The 13,438-nt window shown below is 39.8% G+C and overlaps 1 pseudogene; it reads left to right on the top strand.

Moving 5' to 3' along the window:
• Window positions 1-13,438, top strand: part of LOC119524071 — a 40,350-nt pseudogene that overhangs the window by 895 nt on the left and 26,017 nt on the right.

Below are 13,438 nucleotides of genomic sequence, written 5' to 3'. Positions count from 1 at the left end.
ATAGTCTCATTTGTTTTGCTGTTTTCAAAATTTGTATGACGAATACCTATGTCTTTTATAATTTAGAACAAATTAACAAAGCTAGTGGACAAATAAGGTGTTTAACGTCTATGTTTATTCCATTGTATTATTTATCAGCAGGTACTTTGCAGAAAATATGTGAATCTATTGTTATTGTACCAGAACTGTCAATGGTGAAACTTCATTCACTATTGTGGACTTAACCATCAACAGTTCTGTGAATTTTTGGTCAGATATAGAAGCTGAATATCCTGACTTGCCCTAACACACAGCTGATCAATGGCTTAGCAATAGTAAAGTTTTATTCTGATTTTCTGTGCTCAAGGCTGAGCTGAAATGTTTTCTGAATGAGAAGAACCCCTCTCAACTAATATTATAGAACGGCACGGGAAATTAGCTTTTGCTGCAGACTTGATAATGTTTCCTAATGAATTCAACCTAAAACCACAAGGCAAAACAGTGCTTATATGTGAAATTTTATGCTGTGGTAAATTCATTTCAATGATATCTAACATTGGAATCTCAAGTAATGTCAGGCTGCTTGATATGCTTCCTGTGCTGTCAAAAGTTATAAGAAGATAAAAGCCAGGGTGGGGCAAGATGGCAGACTGGTGAGCTGTATGTTTTAGTTACTCCTCCAGGAAAGTAGGTAGAAAGCCAGGAACTGCGTGGACTGGACACCACAGAGCAATCTGACTGGGCATACTTCATACAACACTCATGAAAACGTCGAACTGCTGAGATCAGCGAAATCTGTAAGTTTTTGCGGCCAGGGGACCCGCGCCCCTCCCTGCCAGGCTCAGTCCCGGGGAGGAGGGGCTGTCAGCTCCGGGAAGGAGAAGGGAGAAGTGCAGTGGCAGCCCTTATCGGAAACTCATTCTACTGATCCAAACTCCAACCATAGATAGACTGAGACCAGACACCAGAGAATCTGAGAGCAGCCAGCCCAGCAGAGAGGAGACAGGCATAGAAAAAAACAACACAAAAAACTCCAAAATAAAAGCGGAGGATTTTTGGAGTTCTGGTGAACATAGAAAGGGGAAGGGCAGAGCTCAGGCCCTGAGGCTCATATGCAAATCCCGAAGAAAAGCTGATCTCTCTGCCCTGTGGGACCTTTCCTTAATGGCCCTAATTGCTTTGTCTCTTAGCATTTCAATAACCATTAGATCTGTGAGGAGGGCCCTTTTTTTTTTTTTTTTTAATCCTTTTTTCTTTTTCTAAAACAATTACCCTAAGAAGCCCAATACAGAAAGCTTCAAAGACTTGCAATTTGGCAGGTCAAGACAAGAGCAGAACTAAGAGAGCTCTGAGACAAAAGGCAATAATCCAGTGGCTGAGAAATTTCACTAAACACCACAACTTCCCAAGGAAAGGGGGGTGTCTGCTCACAGCCATCATCCTGGTGGACAGGAAACACTCCTGCCCATCGCCAGCCCCATAGCCCAGAGCTGCCCCACACAACCCAGTGTGACGGAAAGTGCTTCAAATAACAGGCACACTACACAAAACTGGGGTGGACATTAGCCTTCCCTGCAACCTCAGTCTGACTGTCCCAGAGTTGGGAAGGTAGAGCAGTGTGAATTAACAAAGCCCCATTCAGCCATCATTTCAGCAGACTGGGAGCCTCCCTACACAGCCCAGTAGCCCAGAACCGTCCTGAGGGGACGGCACTCACCTGTGACATAGCACAGTCATCCCTCAATAGAGGACCAGGGGGTGCACAGCCTGGAAGAGGGACCCACTTGCAAGTCTCAGGAGCCATACCCCAATACCAAGGACTTGTGGGTCAGTGGCAGAGACAAACTGTGGCAGGACTGAACTGAAGGATTAGACTATTGCAGCAGCTTTAAAACTCCAGGATCATCAGGCAGATTTGATTGTTAGAGCCACCCCCACTCCCTGACTGCCCAGAAACATGCCCCATATACAGGGCAGGCAACACCAACTACACACGCAAGCTTGGTACACCAATTGGACCCCACAAGACTCACTGCCCCACTCATCAAAAAGGCAAAGCAGGGGAGAACTGGCCTGTGGAGAACAGGTGGCTCATGGACGCCACCTGCTGGTTAGTTAGAGAAAGTGTACTCCACCAGGCTGTAGATCTGATAAATTAGAGATAAGGACTTCAATTGGTCTACACATCCTAAAAGAACCCTATCAAGTTCAGCAAATGCCAAGAGGCCAAAACAACAGAAAATTATAAAGCATATGAAAAAAACAGACGATATGGATAACCCAAGCCCAAGCACCCAAATCAAAAGACCAGAAGAGACACAGCACCTAGAGCAGCTACTCAAAGAACTAAAGATGAACAATGAGACCATAGTACAGAATACAAAGGATATCAAGAAGACCCTAGAAGAGCATAAAGAAGACATTGCAAGACTAAATAAAAAAACAGATGATCTTATGGAAATTAAAGAAACTGTTGACCAAATTAAAAAGATTCTGGACACTCATAGTACAAGACTAGAGGAAGTTGAACAACGAATCAGTGACCTCGAAGATGACAGAATGGAAAATGAAAGCATAAAAGAAAGAATGGGGAAAAAAATTGAAAAAATCAAAACGGACCTCAGGGATATGATAGATAATATAAAACGTCCTAATATAAGACTCATTGGTGTTCCAGAAGGGGAAGAAAAGGGTAAAGGTCTAGGAAGAGTATTCAAAGAAATTGTTGGGGAAACTTCCAAATCTTCTAAACAACATAATACACAAATCATAAATGCTCAGCGAACTCCAAACAGAATAAATCCAAATAAACCCACTCCGAGACATATTCTGATCACACTGTCAAACACGGAAGAGAAGGAGCAAGTTCTGAAAGCAGCAAGAGAAAAGCAATTCACCACATACAAAGGAAACAGCATAAGACTAAGGAGTGACTACTCAGCAGCCACCATGGAGGCGAGAAGGCAGTGGCACGATATATTTAAAATTCTGAGTGAGAAAAATTTCCAACCAAGAATACTTTATCCAGCAAAGCTCTCCTTCAAATTTGAGGGAGAGCTTAAATTTTTCACAGACAAACAAATGCTGAGAGAATTTGCTAACAAGAGACCTGCCCTACTGGAGATACTAAAGGGAGTCCTACAGACAGAGAAACAAAGAAAGGACAGAGAGACCTGGAGAAAGGTTCAGTGCTAAATAGATTCGGTATGGGTACAATAAAGGATATTAATAGACAGAGGGGAAAAATATATATGACAAACATAAACCAAAGGATAAGATGGCTGATTCAAGAAATGCCTTCACGGTTATAACATTGAAAGTAAATGGATTAAACTCCCCAATTAAAGATATAGATTCGCAGAATGGGTCAAAAAAAATGAACCATCAATATGTTGCATACAAGAGACTCATCTTAGACACAGGGACACAAAGAAACTGAAAGTGAAAGGATGGAAAAAAATATTTCATGCAAGCTACAGCCAAAAGAAAGCAGGTGTAGCAATATTAATCTCAGATAAAATAGACTTTAAATGCAGGGATGCTTTGAGAGACAAAGAAGGCCACTACATACTAATAAAAGAGGGCAATTCAACAAGAAGAAATAACAATCGTAAATGTCTATGCACCCAATCAAGGTGACACAAAATACACGAGAGAAACACTGGCAAAACTAAAGGAAGCAATTGATGTTTCCACAATAATTGTGGGAGACTTCAACACATCACTCTCTCCTATAGATAGCTCAACCAGACAGAGGACCAATAAAGAAATTGAAAACTTAAACAATCTGATAAATGAATTAGATTTAACAGACATATACAGGACATTACATCCCAAATCACCAGGATACACATACTTTTCTAGTGCTCATGGAACTTTCTCCAGAATAGATCATATGCTGGGACATAAAACAAGCCTCAGTAAAATTAAAAAGATTGAAATTATTCAAAGCACATTCTCTGACCACAATGGAATACAATTAGAAGTCAATAACCATCAGAGACTTAGAAAATTCACAAATACCTGGAGGTTAAACAACACACTCCTAAACAATCAGTGGGTTAAAGAAGAAATAGCAAGAGAAATTGCTAAATATATAGAGACGAATGAAAATGAGAACACAACATACCAAAACCTATGGGATGTAGCAAAAGCAGTGCTGAGGGGGAAATTTATGGCACTAAACGCATATATTAAAAAGGAAGAAAGAGCCGAAATCAAAGAAATAATGGATCAACTGAAGAAGCTAGAAAATGAACAGCAAACCAATCCTAAACCAAGTAGAAGAAAAGAAATAACAAGGATTAAAGCAGAAATAAATGACATAGAGAACAAAAAAACAATAGAGAGGAGAAATATCACCAAAAGTTGGTTCTTTGAGAAGATCAACAAGATTGACAAGCCCCTAGCTAGACTGACAAAATCAAAAAGAGAGAAGACCCATATAAACAAAATAATGAATGAAAAAGGTGACACAACTGCAGATCCTGAAGAAATTAAAAAAAAAAAAATTGTAAGAGGATACTATGAACAACTGTATGGCAACAAACTGGATAATGTAGAGGAAATGGACAATTTCCTGGAAACATATGAACAACCTAGACTGACCAGAGAAGAAATAGAAGACCTCAATCAACCCATCACAAGCAAAGAGATCCAATCAGTCATCAAAAATCTTCCCACAAATAAATGCCCAGGGCCAGATGGCTTCACAGGGGAATTCTACCAAACTTTCCAGAAAGAACTGACACCAATCTTACTCAAACTCTTTCAAAACATTGAAGAAAATGGAACACTACCTAACTCATTTTATGAAGCTAACATCAATCTAATACCAAAACCAGGCAAAGACGTTACAAAAAAAGGAAAACTACCGGCCAATCTCCCTAATGAATATAGATGCAAAAATCCTCAACAAAATACTTGCAAATCGAATCCAAAGACACATTAAAAAATCATACACCATGACCAAGTGGGGTTTATTCCAGGCATGCAAGGATGGTTCAACATAAGAAAATCAATCAATGTATTACAACACATTAACAAGTCAAAAGGGAAAAATCAATTGATCATCTCAATAGATGCTGAAAAAGCATTTGACAAAATCCAACATCCGTTTTTGATAAAAACACTTCAAAAGGTAGGAATTGAAGGAAACTTCCTCAATATGATAAAGAGCATATATGAAAAACCCACAGCCAGCATAGTACTCAATGGTGAGAGACTGAAAGCCTTCCCTCTAAGATCAGGAACAAGACAAGGATGCCCGCTGTCACCACTGTTATTCAACATTGTGCTGGAAGTGCTAGCCAGGGCAATCCAGCAAGACAAAGAAATAAAAGGCATCCAAATTGGAAAAGAAGAAGTAAAACTGTCATTGTTTGCAGATGATATGATCTTATATCTGGAAAACCCTGAGAAATTGACGATACAGCTACTAGAGCTAATAAACAAATTTAGCAAAGTAGCGGGATACAAGATTAATGCGCATAAGTCAGTAATGTTTCTATATGCTAGAAATGAACAAACTGAAGAGACACTCAAGAAAAAGATACCATTTTCAATAGCAACTAAAAAAATCAAGTACCTAGGAATAAACTTAACCAAAGATGTAAAAGACCTATACAAAGAAAACTATGTAACTCTACTAAAAGAAATAGAAGGGGACCTTAAAAGATGGAAAAATATTCCATGTTCATGGATAGGAAGACTAAATGTCATTAAGATGTCAATTCTACCCAAACTCATCTACAGATTCAATGCAATCCCAATCAAAATTCCAACAACCTACTTTGCAGATTTGGAAAAGGTAGTTATCAAATTTATTTGGAAAGGGAAGATGCCTCGAATTGCTAAAGACACTCTAAAAAAGAAAAACGAAGTGGGAGAACTTACACTCCCTGACTTTGAAGCTTATTATAAAGCCACAGTTGCCAAAACAGCATGGTACTGGCACAAAGATAGACATATAGATCAATGGAATAGAATTGAGAATTCAGAGATAGACCCTCAGATCTATGGCCGACTGATCTTTGATAAGGCCCCCAAAGTCACTGAACTGAGTCATAATGGTCTATTCAACAAATGGGGCTGGGAGAGTTGGATATCCATATCCAAAAGAATGAAAGAGGACCCCTACCTCACACCCTACACAAAAATTAACTCAAAATGGATGAAAGATCTCAATATAAAAGAAAGTACCGGGGGGCGGGGCAAGATGGCAGACTGGTGAGCTGTATGTTTTAGTTACTCCTCCAGGAAAGTAGGTAAAAAGCCAGGAACTGCGTGGACTGGACACCACAGAGCAATCTGTCTTTGGGCATACTTCATACAACACTCATGAAAACGTGGAACTGCTGAGATCAGCGAAATCTGTAAGTTTTTGCGGCCAGGGGACCCGCGCCCCTCCCTGCAAGGCTCAGTCCCGGGGGAGGAGGGGCTGTCAGCTCCAGGAAGGAGAAGGGAGAATTGCAGTGGCTGCTCTTACCGGAAACTCATTCTACTGATTCAAACTCCAACCATAGATAGACTGAGGCCAGACACCAGAGACTCTGAGAGCAGCCAGCCCAGCAGAGAGGAGACAGGCATAGAAAAAAACAACACGAAAACTCCAAAATAAAAGCAGAGGATTTTTGGAGTTCTGGTGAACACAGAAAGGGGAAGGGCGGAGATCAGGCCTTGAGGCGCATATGCAAATCCCGAAGCAAGGCTGATCTCTCTGCCCTGTGCACCTTTCCTTAATGGCCCTGGTTGCTTTGTCTATTAGCATTTCAATAACCCATTAGATCTCTGAGGAGGGCCGTTTTTTTTTTTTTTTTTTTTTTTTTTTTTTTTTTAAATCCTTTTTGCTTTTTCTAAAACAATTACTCTAAGAAGCTCAATACAGAAAGCTTCAAAGAATTGAAATTTGGGCACGTCAAGTCAAGAGCAGAACTAAGAGAGCTCTGAGACAAAAGGCAATAATCCAGTGGCTGAGAAAATTCACTAAACAACACAACTTCCCAAGAAAAGGGGGGTGTCCGCTCACAGCCACCATCCTGGTGGACAGGAAACACTCCTGCCCATCGCCAGCCCCATAGCCCAGAGCTGCCCCAGACAACCCAGTGTGACGGAAGTGCTTCAAATAACAGGCACACACCACAAAACTGGGCGTGGACATTAGCCTTCCCTGCAACCTCAGCTGAATGTCCCAGAGCTGGGAAGGGGGAGCAGTGTGAATTAACAGAGCCCCATTCAGCCATCATTTGAGCAGACTGGGAGCCTCCCAACACAGCCCAGCAGCCCAGAACTGCCCTGGGGGGACGGCACTCACCTGTGACATAGCACAGTCATCCCTCAACAGAGGACCCGGGGTGCACAGCCTGGAAGAGGGGCCCACTTGCAAGTCTCAGGAGCCATACGCCAATACCAAAGACTTGTGGGTCAGTGGCAGAGACAAACTGTGGCAGGACTGAACTGAAGGATTAGACTATTGCAGTAGCTTTAAAACTCTAGGATCATCAGGGAGATTTGATTGTTAGGGCCACCCCCCCTCCCCGACTGCCCAGAAACACGCCCCACATACAGGGCAGGCAACACCAACTACACACGCAAGCTTGGGACACCAATTGGGCCCCACAAGACTCACTCCCCCACTCACCAAAAAGGCTAAGCAGGGGAGATCTGGCTTGTGGAGAACAGGTGGCTCGTGGACGCCACCTGCTGGTTAGTTAGAGAAAGTGTACTCCACGAAGCTGTAGATCTGATAAATTAGAGATAAGGACTTCAACTGGTCTACAAACCCTAAAAGAACCCTATCAAGGTCAGCAAATGCCACGAGGCCAAAAACAACAGAAAATTATAAAGCATATGAAAAAACCAGACGATATGGATAACCCAAGCCCAAGCACCCAAATCAAAAGACCAGAAGAGACACACCTAGAGCAGCTACTCAAAGAACTAAAGATGAACAATGAGACCCTAGTACGGGATATGAAGGAAATCAAGAAGACCCTAGAAGAGCATAAAGAAGACATTGCAAGACTAAATAAAAAAATGGATGATCTTATGGAAATTAAAGAAACTGTTGACCAAATTAAAAAGATTCTGGACACTCATAGTACAAGACTAGAGGAAGTTGAACAACGAATCAGTGACCTGGAAGATGACAGAATGGAAAATGAAAGCATAAAAGAAAGAATGGGGAAAAAAATTGAAAAACTCGAAATGGACCTCAGGGATATGATAGATAATATGAAACGTCCGAATATAAGACTCATTGGTGTCCCAGAAGGGGAAGAAAAGGGTAAAGGTCTAGGAAGAGTATTCAAAGAAATTGTTGGGGAAAACTTCCCAAATCTTCTAAACAACATAAATACACAAATCATAAATGCTCAGCGAACTCCAAATAGAATAAATCCAAAAAAACCCACTCCGAGACATATACTGATCACACTGTCAAACATAGAAGAGAAGGAGCAAGTTCTGAAAGCAGCAAGAGAAAAGCAATTCACCACATACAAAGGAAACAGCATAAGACTAAGTAGTGACTACTCAGCAGCCACCATGGAGGCGAGAAGGCAGTGGCACGATATATTTAAAATTCTGAGTGAGAGGAATTTCCAGCCAAGAATACTTTATCCAGCAAAGCTCTCCTTCAAATTTGAGGGAGAGCTTAAATTTTTCACAGACAAAGAAATGCTGAGAGAATTTGCTAACAAGAGACCTGCCCTACTGGAGATACTAAAGGGAGCCCTACAGACAGAGAAACAAAGACAGGACAGAGAGACTTGGAGAAAGGTTCAGTACTAAAGAGATTCGGTATGGGTACAATAAAGGATATTAATAGAGAGAGGGAAAAATATGGCAAACATAATCCAAAGGATAAGATGGCCGATTCAAGAAATGCCTTCACGGTTTTAACGTTGAATGTAAATGGATTAAACTCCCCAATTAAAAGATATAGATTCGCAGAATGGATCAAAAAAAATGAACCATCAATATGTTGCATACAAGAGACTCATCTTAGACACAGGGACACAAAGAAACTGAAAGTGAAAGGATGGAAAAAAATATTTCATGCAAGCTACAGCCAAAAGAAAGCAGGTGTAGCAATATTAATCTCAGATAAAATAGACTTCAAATGCAGGGATGTTTTGAGAGACAAAGAAGGCCACTACATACTAATAAAAGGGGCAATTCAGCAAGAAGAAATAACAATCGTAAATGTCTATGCACCCAATCAAGGTGCCACAAAATACATGAGAGAAACATTGGCAAAACTAAAGGAAGCAATTGATGTTTCCACAATAATTGTGGGAGACTTCAACACATCACTCTCTCCTATAGATAGATCAACCAGACAGAAGACCAATAAGGAAATTGAAAACCTAAACAATCTGATAAATGAATTAGATTTAACAGACATCTACAGGACATTACATCCCAAATCACCAGGATACACATACTTTTCTAGTGCTCACGGAACTTTCTCCAGAATAGATCATATGCTGGGACATAAAACAAGCCTCAATAAATTTAAAAAGATTGAAATTATTCAAAGCACATTCTCTGACCACAATGGAATACAATTAGAAGTCAATAACCATCAGAGACTTAGAAAATTCACAAATACCTGGAGGTTAAACAACACACTCCTAAACAATCAGTGGGTTAAAGAAGAAATAGCAAGAGAAATTGCTAAATATATAGAGACGAATGAAAATGAGAACACAACATACCAAAACCTATGGGATGCAGCAAAAGCAGTGCTAAGGGGGAAATTTATAGCACTAAACGCATATATTAAAAAGGAAGAAAGAGCCAAAATCAAAGAACTAATGGATCAACTGAAGAAGCTAGAAAATGAACAGCAAACCAATCCTAAACCAAGTAGAAGAAAAGAAATAACAAGGATTAAAGCAGAAATAAATGACATAGAGAACAAAAAAACAATAGAAAGGATAAATATCACCAAAAGTTGGTTCTTTGAGAAGATCAACAAGATTGACAAGCCCCTAGCTAGACTGACAAAATCAAAAAGAGAGAAGACCCATATAAACAAAATAATGAATGAAAAAGGTGACATAACTGCAGATCCTGAAGAAATTAAAAAAATTATAAGAGGATATTATGAACAACTGTATGGCAACAAACTGGATAATGTAGAAGAAATGGACAATTTCCTGGAAACATATGAACAACCTAGACTGACCAGAGAAGAAATAGAAGACCTCAACCAACCCATCACAAGCAAAGAGATCCAATCAGTCATCAAAAATCTTCCCACAAATAAATGCCCAGGGCCAGATGGCTTCACAGGGGAATTCTACCAAACTTTCCAGAAAGAACTGACACCAATCTTACTCAAACTCTTTCAAAACATTGAAAAAAATGGAACACTACCTAACTCATTTTATGAAGCTAACATCAATCTAATACCAAAACCAGGCAAAGATGCTACAAAAAGGAAAACTACCGGCCAATCTCCCTAATGAATATAGATGCAAAAATCCTCAACAAAATACTTGCAAATCGAATCCAAAGACACATTAAAAAAATCATACACCATGACCAAGTGGGGTTCATTCCAGGCATGCAAGGATGGTTCAACATAAGAAAAACAATCAATGTATTACAACACATTAAAAACTCGAAAGGGAAAAATCAATTGATCATCTCAATAGATGCTGAAAAAGCATTTGACAAAATCCAACATCCCTTTTTGATAAAAACACTTCAAAAGGTAGGAATTGAAGGAAACTTCCTCAACATGATAAAGAGCATATATGAAAAACCCACAGCCAGCATAGTACTCAATGGTGAGAGACTGAAAGCCTTCCCTCTAAGATCAGGAACAAGACAAGGATGCCCGCTGTCACCACTGTTATTCAACATTGTGCTGGAAGTGCTAGCCAGGGCAATCCGGCAAGACAAAGAAATAAAAGGCATCCAAATTGGAAAAGAAGAAGTAAAACTGTCATTGTTTGCAGATGATATGATCTTATATCTAGAAAACCCTGAGAAATCAACGATACACCTACTAGAGCTAATAAACAAATTTAGCAAAGTAGCGGGATACAAGATTAATGCACATAAGTCAGTAATGTTTCTATATGCTAGAAATGAACAAACTGAAGAGACACTCAAGAAAAAGATACCATTTTCAATAGCAACTAAAAAATCAAGTACCTAGGAATCAACTTAACCAAAGATGTAAAAGACCTATACAAAGAAAACTACATAACTCTACTAAAAGAAATAGAAGGGGACCTTAAAAGATGGAAAAATATTCCATGTTCATGGATAGGAAGGCTAAATGTCATTAAGATGTCAATTCTACCCAAACTCATCTACAGATTCAATGCAATCCCAATCAAAATTCCAACAACCTACTTTGCAGACTTGGAAAAGCTAGTTATCAAATTTATTTGGAAAGGGAAGATGCCTCGAATTGCTAAAGACACTCTAAAAAAGAAAAACGAAGTGGGAGGACTTACACTCCCTGACTTTGAAGCTTATTATAAAGCCACAGTTGCCAAAACAGCATGGTACTGGCACAAAGATAGACATATAGATCAATGGAATCGAATTGAGAATTCAGAGATAGACCCTCAGATCTATGGCCGACTGATCTTTGATAAGGCCCCCAAAGTCACCGAACTGAGCCATAATGGTCTTTTCAACAAATGGGGCTGGGAGAGTTGGATATCCATATCCAAAAGAATGAAAGAGGACCCCTACCTCACCCCCTACACAAAAATTAACTCAAAATGGACCAAAGATCTCAATATAAAAGAAAGTACCATAAAACTCCTAGAAGATAATGTAGGAAAACATCTTCAAGACCTTGTATTAGGAGGCCACTTCCTAGACTTTACACCCAAAGCACAAGCAACAAAAGAGAAAATAGATAAATGGGAACTCCTCAAGCTTAGAAGTTTCTGCACCTCAAAGGAATTTCTCAAAAAGGTAAAGAGGCAGCCAACTCAATGGGAAAAAATTTTTGGAAACCATGTATCTGACAAAAGACTGATATCTTGCATATACAAAGAAATCCTACAACTCAATGACAATAGTACAGACAGCCCAATTATAAAATGGGCAAAAGATATGAAAAGACAGTTCTCTGAAGAGGAAATACAAATGGCCAAGAAACACATGAAAAAATGTTCAGCTTCACTAGCTATTAGAGAGATGCAAATTAAGACCACAATGAGATACCATCTAACACCGGTTAGAATGGCTGCCATTAAACAAACAGGAAACTACAAATGCTGGAGGGGATGTGGAGAAATTGGAACTCTTATTCATTGTTGGTGGGACTGTATAATGGTTCAGCCACTCTGGAAGTCAGTCTGGCAGTTCCTTAGAAAACTAGATATAGAGCTACCATTCGATCCAGCGATTGCACTTCTCGGTATATACCCGGAAGATCGGAAAGCAGTGACACGAACAGATATCTGCACGCCAATGTTCATAGCAGCATTATTCACAATTGCCAAGAGATGGAAACAACCCAAATGTCCTTCAACAGATGAGTGGATAAATAAAATGTGGTATATACACACGATGGAATACTACGCGCGGCAGTAAGAAGGAACGATCTGGTGAAACATATGACAACATGGATGAACCTTGAAGACATAATGCTGAGCGAAATAAGCCAGGCACAAAAAGAGAAATATTATATGCTACCACTAATGTGAACTTTGAAAAATGTAAAACAAATGGTTTATAATGTAGAATGTAGGGGAACTAGCAGTAGAGAGCAATTAAGGAAGGGGGAACAATAATCCAAGAAGAACAGATAAGCTATTTAACGTTCTGGGGATGCCCAGAAATGACTATGGTCTGTTAATTTCTGATGGATTGTAGTAGGAACAAGTTCACTGAAATGTTGCTATATTATGTAACTTTCTTGGGGTAAAGTAGGAACATGTTGGAAGTTAAGCAGTTATCTTAGGTTAGTTGTCTTTTTCTTACTCCCTTGCTATGGTCTCTTTGAAATGTTCTTTTATTGTATGTTTGTTTTCTTTTTAACTTTTTTTTTCATACAGTTGATTTGAAAAAAGAAGGGAAAGTTAAAAAAAAAAAAAAAAAGAAAAAAGACAAACAAGGAAAAAAAAAAAAAAAAAAACGATGTATTGCCCCCTTGGGGAGCCTGTGGAGAATGCAGGGGTATTCGCCTACCCCACCTCCATGGTTGCTAACATGACCACAGACATAGGGGACTGGTGGTTTGATGGGTTGAGCCCTCTACCATAAGTTTTACCCTTGGGAAGACGGTTGCTGCAAAGGAGAGGCTAGGCCTCCCTGTATTTGTGCCTAAGAGTCTCCTCCTGAATGCCTCTTTGTTGCTCAGATGTGGCCCTCTCTCTCTGGCTAAGCCAACTTGAAAGGTGAAATCACTGCCCTCCCCCCTACGTGGGATCAGACACCCAGGGAAGTGAATCTCCCTGGCAACGTGGAATATGACTAA

Source organism: Choloepus didactylus, chromosome Y, assembly GCF_015220235.1.
Source record: "Choloepus didactylus isolate mChoDid1 chromosome Y, mChoDid1.pri, whole genome shotgun sequence".
Classification (NCBI taxonomy): domain Eukaryota; kingdom Metazoa; phylum Chordata; class Mammalia; order Pilosa; family Megalonychidae; genus Choloepus; species Choloepus didactylus.
Note: the sequence above shows the minus strand (reverse complement) of the source record. Positions and strands in the feature narration are given on the sequence as shown.